Source organism: Ranitomeya variabilis, chromosome 6 (assembly GCF_051348905.1).
Source record: "Ranitomeya variabilis isolate aRanVar5 chromosome 6, aRanVar5.hap1, whole genome shotgun sequence".
Classification (NCBI taxonomy): domain Eukaryota; kingdom Metazoa; phylum Chordata; class Amphibia; order Anura; family Dendrobatidae; genus Ranitomeya; species Ranitomeya variabilis.
This window is the reverse complement of record NC_135237.1, coordinates 316,728,862-316,741,508: the sequence shown is the minus strand read 5'-3', so window position 1 is coordinate 316,741,508 and position 12,647 is coordinate 316,728,862.

Genomic DNA, 12,647 nt, shown 5'->3' with positions numbered 1-12,647 from the left:
GCTTTGGTTACCATTATACTCGTAATGGGGTCTTTGGTTGCCACTAATATGATGGAAGCAAGAGCTGGATGTGGCTTTTATGGTCAGAAAGGTTAAGGAACACTGCCTCAGGGGAATATACAAGTAGAAATAGAGCTGTAAGGGGCGCTCTCTAGGTCAGGAGGGTTGGAGACCACTGCCCTAAGGGATTATGTAGCGCCCCCACTGCCGCAGGGCCGAGGGGTACCCGATACCGGGCCTCTGAGTCTCTGCTCTGGGGTTGTCACGGTGGCTAGGCCCGGACCGTGACCCTGCTGAGGGGCGTACAGTGAATGATAGATGTGGATGGTGGTGGTGGTGCGGTGCAGGAAATAACGAGGACACCAGGTTGCAGTCTCTTTACCTCTTTACTGAAGATCTCTGGGTCCTCAATCCGGAATACGGTTAACCAGGCTGCGCAAGTCCGGCCGGTCCAATGACACCTCCAGAGTTCTCCTTGCAGGTGGAAATCTGTGCCTTCCTGCTAGCGCTATGTGTTGCGGTCCTTCCCTGCTGTGCTTACGGAAAGTCCCCACAACTGTTGTGTCTGTTTCTTAAGTTCCCTCACAACTCGATTAGATGATGTTCTGCTAATCCTCCGTCCCTCCCTGAGGTTACGGTTAGGACGGCACCCGTATGACGGGTAGGCTCGGAGCTCTTCCAGGACCCTAGAGTCACCCCTCTCCACAAGTTGCCCCCCCCATATGTCTTCGTAGGTGATTTAGGTGAGACAGCCCACCTATGACTGACTGTCCTGCCGTTGGTTTGAAGTATTGCCTGAAGCTGAATATAGTAATACTTCCTCGGCGTTCCGGCCGCCGGTTGTGCGCCTCAGTAGGATGTTGCCTCGGTCTCACAGCACGACTCCTACTGGTATTCTCCTTCTTGCTTTGATCTCGTTTCTCACTCAGCACAATCTATCTCGCTTCCAATCCCTCCTTGGGCACCGCCGCTATGCTGAGCAGGCACGGTCCCGTTACATTCGCTCAAGTTGCCAGGCCTCTGTCAGGATCCCACCCCTGACAGGGACCCTACCGAATCTTCTCCCACAACACCCTCTGCCACAAGGTGTTGCCTGGTTCCAACCCAGTCAGCTTTCTATCTAACTTCCTGCCTGACCCCCAGTTTTACCAGTATGTGAGGAGTGGCCTAATGAATAGAACCCTTAGCTCCCCCTGGAGGCCCGGCTGTGAAATGTATTGGTGTCTGTGATACCTGGTCAGGTGAACTCCTTCAGTGCCATCAGACGTACCATAGCTCCCCTTAGTGGCGGAGCCACAGTACTGCAACGACCAGGACTCTGGGGCGCTGCACTCCCCCCCGGTTAAATCCAGTACTCCTGGACTGGGAAGAAAACGACAATACAGGTTAGCAAAAAGACATACAATTTTGAAAATGCAATAACAATAAGTAAGCTTGAACAGAGCTTCCCTTTATGGGAGGTGAGGACACTTGAACGTTACAAACATGGTTAAACATTATAAATTACAGGCTATAAATAACTCCTGTTACCCAACCGGGTATTCTACTTAGTGCAAACTTTTGAATACGAAGTTAACATTGCCGTTAAGGACGTATACTCCCTATCCACTAAAGGCTTTACCTATAAAACATTGGAATATTAATTAACTCTTTCTCTTTCATTCTCCTTCATTAAATCTGCAGGACCGCCTGTCCTAACTGCTCCAGGCCTACTGCCTCTCCTTTCTTTACAGGACCGCCCCTTTCAGCCCGGGCCTTCTGCCTTTTCAACTACTATACACAGTATAGAACATAACATTTACTTTCAGTTTGAAATCACTGAGTCATCCTTACATAGCTCCCAAGAGGACTCACTGACTAACCCCGTACGGGTTCACTCTCTGTCCTCATTTTTCTATCAACATTATCAATCATTTCTTACAGTCAACTGGTTGGATACATATAACTTTTTCATGTAAGCATCATCATCACTTTCTTTTTGTCAAGACATTATTGCTATCTATCAGTCTTAAAGCAATACCATTCTTTAAGTGCAACAAGTGAACATCCCCTTTTAGAGGAGACCAAGTCTTTATGAGGTAGCACATCTTCTCAAGCTACCAGTCCATACTCAGCAAAGGCTCCGGTGCGGTATCTTCACAAAGAGTCCTTCTTTAAGTAAAACCAGTAGGGAGCACCTTTAAGAAGGTGCAAACTATTTACAAGCAGTTTGTATCATGCACTGTTCATGATTGCGGCAGTTCTTGATAACAAAGGAGAAAATAGAAAAATAACCAAAAAGCAATAGGGATCCCGGGTCAACGAAGGGATCGCTTTAAGAGTTAACCCTAAACGGGTTTAGCAGCAAAATCAGAAAACAAACGGTTTAAAGAACTATGTACATATTCAGAATACTAAGACATTTATTCAAACCATTCAGGAGGCAGCACCGGCGGAGGCAACCCCTTTGGGTATTGCGAACTGCCCGGTACTGCATAAGGGGGTCTGCTATCCCAGCTGGGGGTCTGCGTGCCCACAGTCTTCAGTTCCGGGGCAGTAGACATGCGGGTCACCTGAGGAGGCACCTGCGCGGCCACAACAGCGGTGGAGGTTATAACGCGGCAAGTCGTAGTCTTCACGATCGTGCCCGTTGGGGTGACCATGGTGGTCTCAGTGGTGATCGTGGGTCGACCACAAGGGAGCACTTTGGCTATGGGAGAGATCTTCTCCGGCACCTTAGTCGAGGGTTCCACCAGCTTCTTCTTGTGGACATTTAACGCGAACCATCCCTTCTCCCCAAAGTGCCGGGTGTAGGTAACTTCATCCCCTGGGTGGAGGTCCCGGTCCGGGTGACCCTCCCTCAGGTGAGATTCAACATCCCTCCGATTAACAAACACTTCCGCATACAGGTCCGGCTCCTTGATGAAGCCCCAACCTCCGCGGAGCCTGAAGGTGACGACGGCGCCCTGCCTGCGCGGGGACTGGTGAGCGGTGGGGTCCTTGCGGGCCCGATCCTTGACTGCCAAATCTTTCTGGTGGTAGGCCTCTAGCCCGGCCTGATATTCTTTCTTTCTCCTGCCATTGCTGCTCTAGCTGGACCTGGTATTCCTCCCAGATTAGGGCCTGTACCATCTCTCCCTCCTGGGTCTTCACCCCGGGGAACCCCATAAGGTTGGACCCTGGGTTCTCCCAGTGGCACACTGTGCGCTCTGCACGGACTTCACACAGCAGAGCAGTGGGTCGAAGCGGGGCTTTCGGGCGGTGTTCCATACCCGTGGGCTCCTCCCATGGCAACAGGCGCTGAAGTCTATGGGTCCCAGGGAGAGGGGGTGCCGCAACGGGGCCTACTAGTGAGCCCTCGGCCGGCGGGACAGGGTCGGCGGACTCACCAGCCGATGCAGGTTCCTCCTCCGCGGCGGGTTCCTCTGGCGATGTCAGCGAGGACCCCGGCAGCAGTATCGGATCTGATGCTAGGAGACTGCGGTCCGGCGCCGCCTGGTGCGGAGCCTGGGCCTTCACATTCAGCTGAAGGAGCTGGTCGAGCAAGCTCTCCATCTCGACCTGCAGGAGTTCGGTGCTGTCCACGGAGAACGGGCTGCTGTGCTCATCCGGGTAGTTGGGGAAGACTTCCGCTTCAACCCCACTTTCGGGTTCAGAGCTGCTGGCCATGGCGTCCTCCACGTGGGTCGCTTCCTGGTCTTTTTCCCGCTCTCTCCTTCGTGGGCGGTGTCGTTTTCTCGGTCTCCGCCCTCCATTGAGGATCAGGAGGCGGATCTCCGCTGCTGACGGACACGTCCTCACAGTGCAGAAATATTTAGACTGGGCGGCCATTGTCTTTCGCGCTCTTCAGCTTGTTCACGCCCACTTCACGCCCCTCTTCTTCTCCTGCGCTCTCCTCAGCGCTGTAATGGCGGCGGATTTTGGCGGTAAATGGCGCAGCACAGTCTTTGCAATAAATCACAGTCCAAGCACAATAAATCACAGTTCCAAGAACAATAAATCACAGTTCCAAGGCGCACATGACCTGATTCTTCAGGCTTAAGTAGATCCTGTTCGTGACGCCAAGTTGTAGCGCCCCCACTGCCGCAGGGCCAAGGGGTACCTGATACCGGGCCTCTGAGTCTCTGCTCTGGGGTTGTCACGGTGGCTAGGCCCGGACCGTGACCCTGCTGAGGGGCGTACAGTGAATGATAGATGTGGATGGTGGTGGTGGTGCGGTGCAGTAAATAACGAGGACACCAGGTTGCAGTCTCTTTACCTCTTTACTGAAGATCTCTGGGTCCTCAATCCGGAATACGGTTAACCAGGCTGCGCAAGTCCGGCCGGTCCAATGACACCTCCAGAGTTCTCCTTTCAGGTGGAAATCTGTGCCTTCCTGCTAGCGCTATGTGTTGCGGTCCTTCCCTGCTGTGCTTACGGAAAGTCCCCACAACTGTTGTGTCTGTTTCTTAAGTTCCCTCACAACTCGATTAGATGATGTTCTGCTAATCCTCCATCCCTCCCTGAGGTTACGGTTAGGACGGCACCCGTATGACGGGTAGGCTCGGAGCTCTTCCAGGACCCGAGTCGCCCCTCTCCACAAGTTGCCCCCTATGTCTTCGTAGGTGATTTAGGTGAGACAGCCCGCCTATGACTGACTGTCCTGCCGTTGGTTTGAAGTATTGCCTGAAGCTGAATATAGTAATACTTCCTCGGCGTTCCGGCCGCCGGTTGTGCGCCTCAGTAGGATGTTGCCTCGGTCTCACAGCACGACTCCTACTGGTATTCTCCTTCTTGCTTTGATCTCGTTTCTCACTCAGCACAATCTATCTCGCTTCCAATCCCTCCTTGGGCACCGCCGCTATGCTGAGCAGGCACGGTCCCGTTACGTTCGCTCAAGTTGCCAGGCCTCTGTCAGGATCCCACCCCTGACAGGGACCCTACCGAATCTTCTCCCACAACACCCTCTGCCACAAGGTGTTGCCTGGTTCCAACCCAGTCAGCTTTCTATCTAACTTCCTGCCTGACCCCCAGTTTTACCAGTATGTGAGGAGTGGCCTAATGAATAGAACCCTTAGCTCCCCCTGGAGGCCCGGCTGTGAAATGTATTGGTGTCTGTGATACCTGGTCAGGTGAACTCCTTCAGTGCCATCAGACGTACCATAGCTCCCCTTAGTGGCGGAGCCACAGTACTGCAACGACCATGACTCTGGGGCGCTGCAATTACACAAGTTAGAAATAGAACTGTAAGGGGCACAATAAAAGACAAAAATAAATTAGATATATAATTCACTGATAACATGCCCTACCTTAGATAGTATATTTATATATGATTAACAAATCCTCCATGTGTTTAGTTAGGTTATGTGCAGACACGTTCAGTAACTGGAAGCGTTTTGGTCGCAGCACATGTCCTCTGTGTCCAAAGTGCTGTCGGTTTTTGAACACAGGTGAATTTGAATGTGTCCACTGAACCGTGCAGAATCACCACGTCCAAGACATTATATGGGTGAAATTTATCTTGGGAGACATGCTGTGGTCTGGAAATCTCTGGCATCTCTGGAAGCATAGTGGACATGGGATTTCTTGAAATCCCATCCACTATGCTGTAACATCTGGACACTGCTGCTTGGACGCTGCACAAGTACGCAGCGTCCAACCCTCAGCATTTAATGACCGTGTGCACCTACCCTTATAGATCATTGTACGGTCTCTTGATTTTTGTCTTATTTTCATTGTTATTGTGATTAATATTTTTTTAATCTACATGGCATATTTTCATGATCAAGCCCTACATAAAGAGGAGTTAAAAACACACATGAGAAATGTTGCATAGAGCCCTATACATTATTAGAAATATATTGCAAAGCTAAGCCAGATATGATTCTACATATGGATGAGTAGTAGCAAGAATGAGTTAAGGAACTTTAAGTTAAAGCTTTTGACCTAGTAATTGCACCTTTGTAAAACTGTGGTACTGATTTACAGGTATTTCATTTAAAGTGAATCTGTCAGCAGGTGTTTGGTACCTCATCTGAGAGCAGCACGATGTTGGCAAAGGGAAAAAGAATCCAACGATTTATCACTTAGATTACTGGGTGCAACAGTTCTCACAGAATCTTAGTTTTTAGAATTTAGAATGAAGCAGAGCTGAGAAAGCTAATCCAGCCCACACCAGGCTCTCAACGTACAACGTACAACAACAAAGACAATGATGTATTTAGTTGCCGGATGTTATTCTTTTAGTGATAAATCCTTCACAGATAGTAAACAACAGCACGCACATTGACAAGTGACACATCTCTAAATTCTGTGTTTCAGATTCTATCTCCTGCTGTCTTCAGATCACATAGCAAAAACCTGCTGACTGTTTTCCTTTTAAGAGCTGTATGGTAGTATATATTAACCTCTTTCCGACATTGGGCATAATAGAACTCCGATGTCGGACACACTCCCTTTGATGTGGGCTCCGGTGCTGGCCCACATCTTTCCCAGCACATGTCAGCTGTTTTGAACAGCTGACATGTGCCCGGAACAGCCACGGGTGGAATTGCGATCCACCTGTGGCTATTAACCCGTTAAATGCCGCTGTCAAACGCTGACAGTGGAATTTAACGCGCGCTTCCTAGCAATCGTGCCAGAAATCTGCCCATCGGTGACCCCCGTCACGTGATCGCAGGTCACCGATGGGTTGGCACGACAACCAGAGGTATCCTGGTATTCTGCTACATACAGGCGATCTGATCATCGCTTGTATGTAGCAGAGCCGATCAGGTTATGGCAGCTTCTAGTCTCCCTTAGAGACTATTGAAACACACACATATTTGGTATTGCTGCGTTCAGAATCGCCAGATCTATAAAAAAAAGGATTAACTGTATTGCTAAATGGCGTAGCGAGAAGAAAAAGTCAAAAAGCCAGAATTACGTTTTTTTGTTGCCGCGACATTACATTAAAATGCAATAATGAGTGATCAAAAGATCATATCTGCACCAAAATGGTATTATTAAAAACATCAGCTCGGCGCACAAAAAAATAAGCCCTCACCAAACTCAAGATCAGGAAAAATGGAGATGCTATGGGTATGGTAAAATGGTGCCTTTTCTAGTGAACCTAGTAAAAAAAGCAAAACAAAAAACAACTGTGGGATTGCACTTTTTTTTGCAATTTCAACGCACTTGGAATTTTTTTCCCGTTTTCCAGTGCATGGCATGGTAAAACCAATGGTGTCGCTCAAAAGTACAACTCGTCCCTCAAAAAAACAAGCCCTCACATAGCCATATTGACGGAAAAATAAAAAAGTTATGGCTCTGGGAAGAAGGATAGCAAAAATCAAAAACCGAAAATACAGTGGTTATAAGGCTGCTCCACCTTTTACAAAATTATATTTTAATAATATCTGGTACCCCATAGCATGCAGTCATGTATTTTCTGTATCATAGTGACTGAAAATCGAGAACAGGTGGCTATGCTGGAACTTAGCTATGGTATGTAAGTCACATTGGCTAGTACTCCTATAGACATTGTGACTAAAACTAGTTGGGACACTGGTCGGTAGTGATGGGGGACCTATGACTTGTTTTTGGGGAGCACTGTAGCTTGCATTAATTGGGGAAATTTGGCTGAACATCATAGGGGATTGTGGCACACACTCTTGTGTTCTTATCAGCAGCACCGATTGGCTCATTGCTTCTGGAAATCATGGACAGCCCTGCAGCTTCACTGTCATTTGGCTTCTATCATTCTCACAGTTATGAAAGTATTGTTGTTGTCACCATTTGAGGTCACTGTGGCCTTTAGGTTTGCTGCCAGTGCTACTGACATTATTTAGCACGGTTATGGGGAGAGAGGTCATTTTATATATTTGCCATTGCCATGGCCACCCAAAGAACGTATCTTGCTTCATGTTGTCTCTGCAATTAGTATGTGACTGTTGCAGAATAAAATATAAATAAAAAAGGCGGAGTAAAAAAATGTAACAAAGGTTATTACATTCCTAAGTGAAAATAAAATTAATGAAAGAAATATATAAAAAGAGTCTCAAAATATGGCTTCATTCTAAAATCGAAAAATTCAACCGAGTTATTGAATGATTCTAGAAATTGTTTGAACTTGCAGAGAAATGTCTATGCATTTTGTAACATTTTTAGTTTGTCTTCTGATTTACATATAGGAACGTCATGCATGAATACTGTAGGTATATTCAGGCCTGCCTTTGCATAAAACGGCAAATTTCAGCGTATAATCACTGTAATTGAGAACTGCTATAAAACTAATTGCTGTGAATGTGTCCCTCATACAGTAAGTCACTGATGTAATTATTTGTGACAAAAATCCTGTACCTCTGACTGCATTCGTGCAAGATGGAAGGAAATGTGCTTGCAGCGCTGCATTTCTCAAATAGGGCCTGGTTAAATATTAACAATTTACTCCATAACAGAACCTTGACATTTGGAAATGCACCAGGCTGGAACACATTGAATTAAAAAATGAGCTATTCATTAATGCGCGTAAGTATTTTTTAATGTATTTTTTCTGTTAAAGGAAAACGATTTCTTACATTAAAGAAAAGACTGTGTGACATGTGATGCAAATATGAAAGGTTAAGCAATGTTAACGGCCTCGTATTGGCAGGATTCGCCAACAGTCTGATGTGTATGCGGGCCTCCCAAAAATAGAGATGTAAATCAACAGTTCAGAAGCATCTAGCCTTTGCCAGCAATAAAACACAGCAAATATAGATACAGTGCCTTGCGAAAATATTCGGCCCCCTGGAACTTTTCATCCTTTTCCCACAGATCATGCTTCAAACATAAAGATACCAAATGTACACTTTTGTCATAAAGGCAACACAGCTCATTTCAGTCTCTCGAAGTACAAAACTGATAGAGACATACCCCAAGCGACTTTCAGCTGTAATCACAGCAAAAGGTGGGGCAACAAAGTATTAAGTTAAAGGGGCCGAATAATATTGCACGCCCCACGTTTCAGTTTTTGAATTTCCACAGAAATGTAAAATAACCAATATATTTCGTTCAACTTCACAATTGTGTTCCACTTGTTGTTGATTCTTCACCATAAATTTACATTTGGTATCTTTATGTATGAAGAACGATATGTAGGAAAAGGTTGAAAAGTTTCAGGGAGCCGAATACTTTTGCAAGGCAATGTATGTGTATATATATACAGTATATATATATATATATCTATATATATATTATGTTAACATTGCCAAAAAGAAAAATAATAAAATAAAATATTTATTTACCTCATTGCGCTGAAGATGCGAGGGAGGGCTCCCAGAAGAAGACATTGAGACCGGTTGGTTGGCTCTGTGGCTGGTAGCCTGGCTTCCACTGGCTGGCCTGGCTCTGCGGCAGGTAGCCTGGCTTCCACTGGCTGGCCTGGCTCTGTGGCTGGTAGCCTGGCTTCTGCTTGCTGGCTGGCCTGGCTCTGTGGCTGGTAGCCTGGCTTCCACTGGCTGGCTGGCCTGGCTCTGTGGCTGGTAGCCTGGCTTCCGCTGGCTGGCTGGCCTGGCTTCTGCTGGCTGGCCTGGCTCTGCAGCTGGTAGCCTGGTTTCCGCTGGCTGGCTGGCCTGGCTTCTGCTGGCTGGCCTGGCTCTGTGGCTGGTAGCCTGGCTTCCGCTGGCTGGCTTGCCTGTTTCTGTGGCTGGTAGCCTGGCTTCCGCTGGCTGGCTGGCCTGGCTCTGTGGCTGGCAGGTTTTAGCTCTGTGGCTGGCAGGTTTTAGCTCTGTGGCTGGCTTGCTTGCAAGCTGGTACATTGATGAGTGAAGCCCTACCTGGCAGGCTTTATATACATCTTTCCTTAACAGTCAAAGGTGATTTACAAAGCATCGCATTTTTTGGACAATAAGACGCATTTTTCCCCAAAAAAATTTGGGGGCAAATGGGGGTGCGTCTTATGGTTGGAATATACTTACAAATTCAATGGCGGTGATCCTGGTCCAAAACTGCAGGGCTATGCAACCTCCCTTCCCGGGCTGAGGCGGCAGTGGTGCTCCTCTGTGGGGCAGCGCCGGTGATGCTCTGTTCGGCGGCAGGGTTCAGCTCATTTCGTGAAAGCCCAGAGGCCCCCACAGATCCAGTGCTGTGATGCGGTGGCCTCTGGGAAAATGGCTGCCGGGGGCGGTGCATGCTCAGATTCAGATCTCAGCAACGAGATCTCATCCTGAGCAATGAGATCTTGCTGCCGAGATCTAAATCTGAGCATCTGCCACCCCCGGTGGCCATTTTCCCGGAGGCTACCGTATCGCAGAACTGGATCTGCGGGGGCATCCAGGCTTTCACAAAATGCTGGCGGAGACCCACCACCACCACCCCACAGAGGAGCACCACTGCCACCGACCCAAAGAGGAGCGCTACAGAGCACCACCACCGCTCCACATAGGAGAACCACAGAGCAGCACCACAGAGCACCACCACCACTGCAACAGCTTGGAAGGGGATTTCCCGGAGGCCCCGCACCAGCCTGGACCACTGAACAACCCCTGTGACCACTCCTCCATCTGTGCCGATCCCCCCCTGGAAAGCTGAATTTGGACTGTAAGACAGACCCCCATTTGACACATTATTATTTTTTCCCTATTTTCCTTCTGAAAATTTGGGGTGCATCTTATGGACAGGTGCATCTTATAGTCTGAAAAATAGGGTACTAAAGATGCACGTCATGAAAGTATGAATCATTCTAAAGCCACATCAGTCATTAAAAGTGGCAATTTTCTATGAATTTGGAGAAACCATTTATTAACCCCTTCCCGACCTTTAACGCCACGTAGGCGTCATGAAAGTCGGTGCCAATCCGACCTATGACGCCTATGTGGCGTCATGGAATGATCGCGTCCCTGCAGATCGGGTGAAAGGGTTAACTCCAATTTCACCCGATCTGCAGGGACAGGGGGAGTGGTACTTCAGCCCAGGGGGGTTGGCTTCACCCCCCCGTGGCTATGATCGCTCTGATTGGCTGTTGAAAGTGAAACTGCCAATCAGAGCGATTTGTAATATTTCACCTAAAAAACTGGTGAAATATTACAATCCAGCCATGGCCGATGCTGCAATATCATCGGCCATGGCTGGAAACACTGTTGTGACCCCCCACCCCACCGATCGCCCCCCACGCCACCGATCTGTGGTCCGTTCCCCTCAGTCTTGTGCTCCGCTCCCCCGTCCTCCTGTCTGCTCCCCCCATGCTCCTATGCCACCCCCCGTGCTCCGACGCCCCCCCCGTGCCCCGATCTCCACCCCTTATACTTACCGAGGCTCCCGGTGTCCATCCGTCTTCTCCATGGGCGCCGCCATCTTCCAAAATGGCGGGCGCATGCGCAGTGCGCCCGCCGAATCTGCCGGCCGGCAGATTCGTACCAGGTATAATTTGATCACTATGATAAAACCTCTCACAGTGATCAAAATAAAAAAAATAGTAAATGACCCCCCTTTATCACCCCCATAGGTAGGGACAATAATAATAAAAAGAAAATATTTTTTTTTCTTTTTCCACTAGGGTTAGGGTTAGAACTAGGGTTAGAACTAGGGGTAGGGTTAGGGTTAGGGGTAGGGTTAGGGGTAGGGTTAGGGTTAGGGCATGTGCACACAGTGCTGATTTGGCTGCGGATCCGCAGCAGATTGGCCACGGATCCGCAGCGGATTGGCCGCGGATCCGCAGCGGATTGGCCGCTGCTAATTCGTAGCAGTTTTCCATCAGGTTTACAGTACCATATACACGTATGGAAAACCAAATCTGCTGTGCCCATGGTGCGGAAAATTCCGTGCGGAAACGCTGCGTTGTATTTTCCGCAGCATGTCAATTCTTTGTGCAGATTCCGCAGCGTTTTACACCTGTTCCTCAATAGGAATCCGCAGGTGAAATCCGCACAAAAAAACACTGGAAATCCGCTGTAAATCTTTTTTTCAAAAATCGTGTGGAAAAATCTCACACGAATCCGCAACGTGGGCACATAGCCTTAGGGTTAGGGTTGGAATTAGAGTTAGGGTTGGAATTAGGGCTAGGGTTGGAAATAGGGTTAAGATTAGGCTTGTGGTTAGGGTTACGGATAGGGTTAGGAGTGTGTTGGGGTTACAGTTGTGGTTAGGGTTGGGATTAGGGTTAGGATTAGGGTTAGGGTTGGGATTAGGGTTACGGGTGTGTTGGGGTTAGGGTTGTGGTTAGGGGTGTGTTGGGGTTAGGGTTGTGATTAGGGTTAGGGCTACAGTTGGGATTAGGGTTAGGGGTGTGTTGGGGTTAGTGTTGAAGTTAGAATTGAGGGGTTTCCACTGTTTGGGCACATCAGGGGTCTCCAAACGCAACATGGCACCACCATTGATTCCAGCCAATCTTGCGTTCAAAAAGTCAAATGGTGCTCCCTCCCTTCCAAGCCCCGACGTGCGCCCAAACAGTGGTTTACCCCCACATATGGGGTACCAGCATACTCAGGACAAACTGGGCAACAACTGTTGGGGTCCAATTTCCCCTGTTACCCTTGAAAAAATAAAAAAATACTTGCTAAAACATAATTTTTGAGGAAAGAACAATTATTTTTTATTTTCACGGCTCTGCGTTATAAACTTCTGTGAAGCACTTGTGGGTTCAAAGTGCTCACCACACATCTAGATAAGTTCCTTGGGGGGTCTAGTTTCCAAAATGGGGTCACTTGTGGGGTGTTTCTACTGTTTAGGCA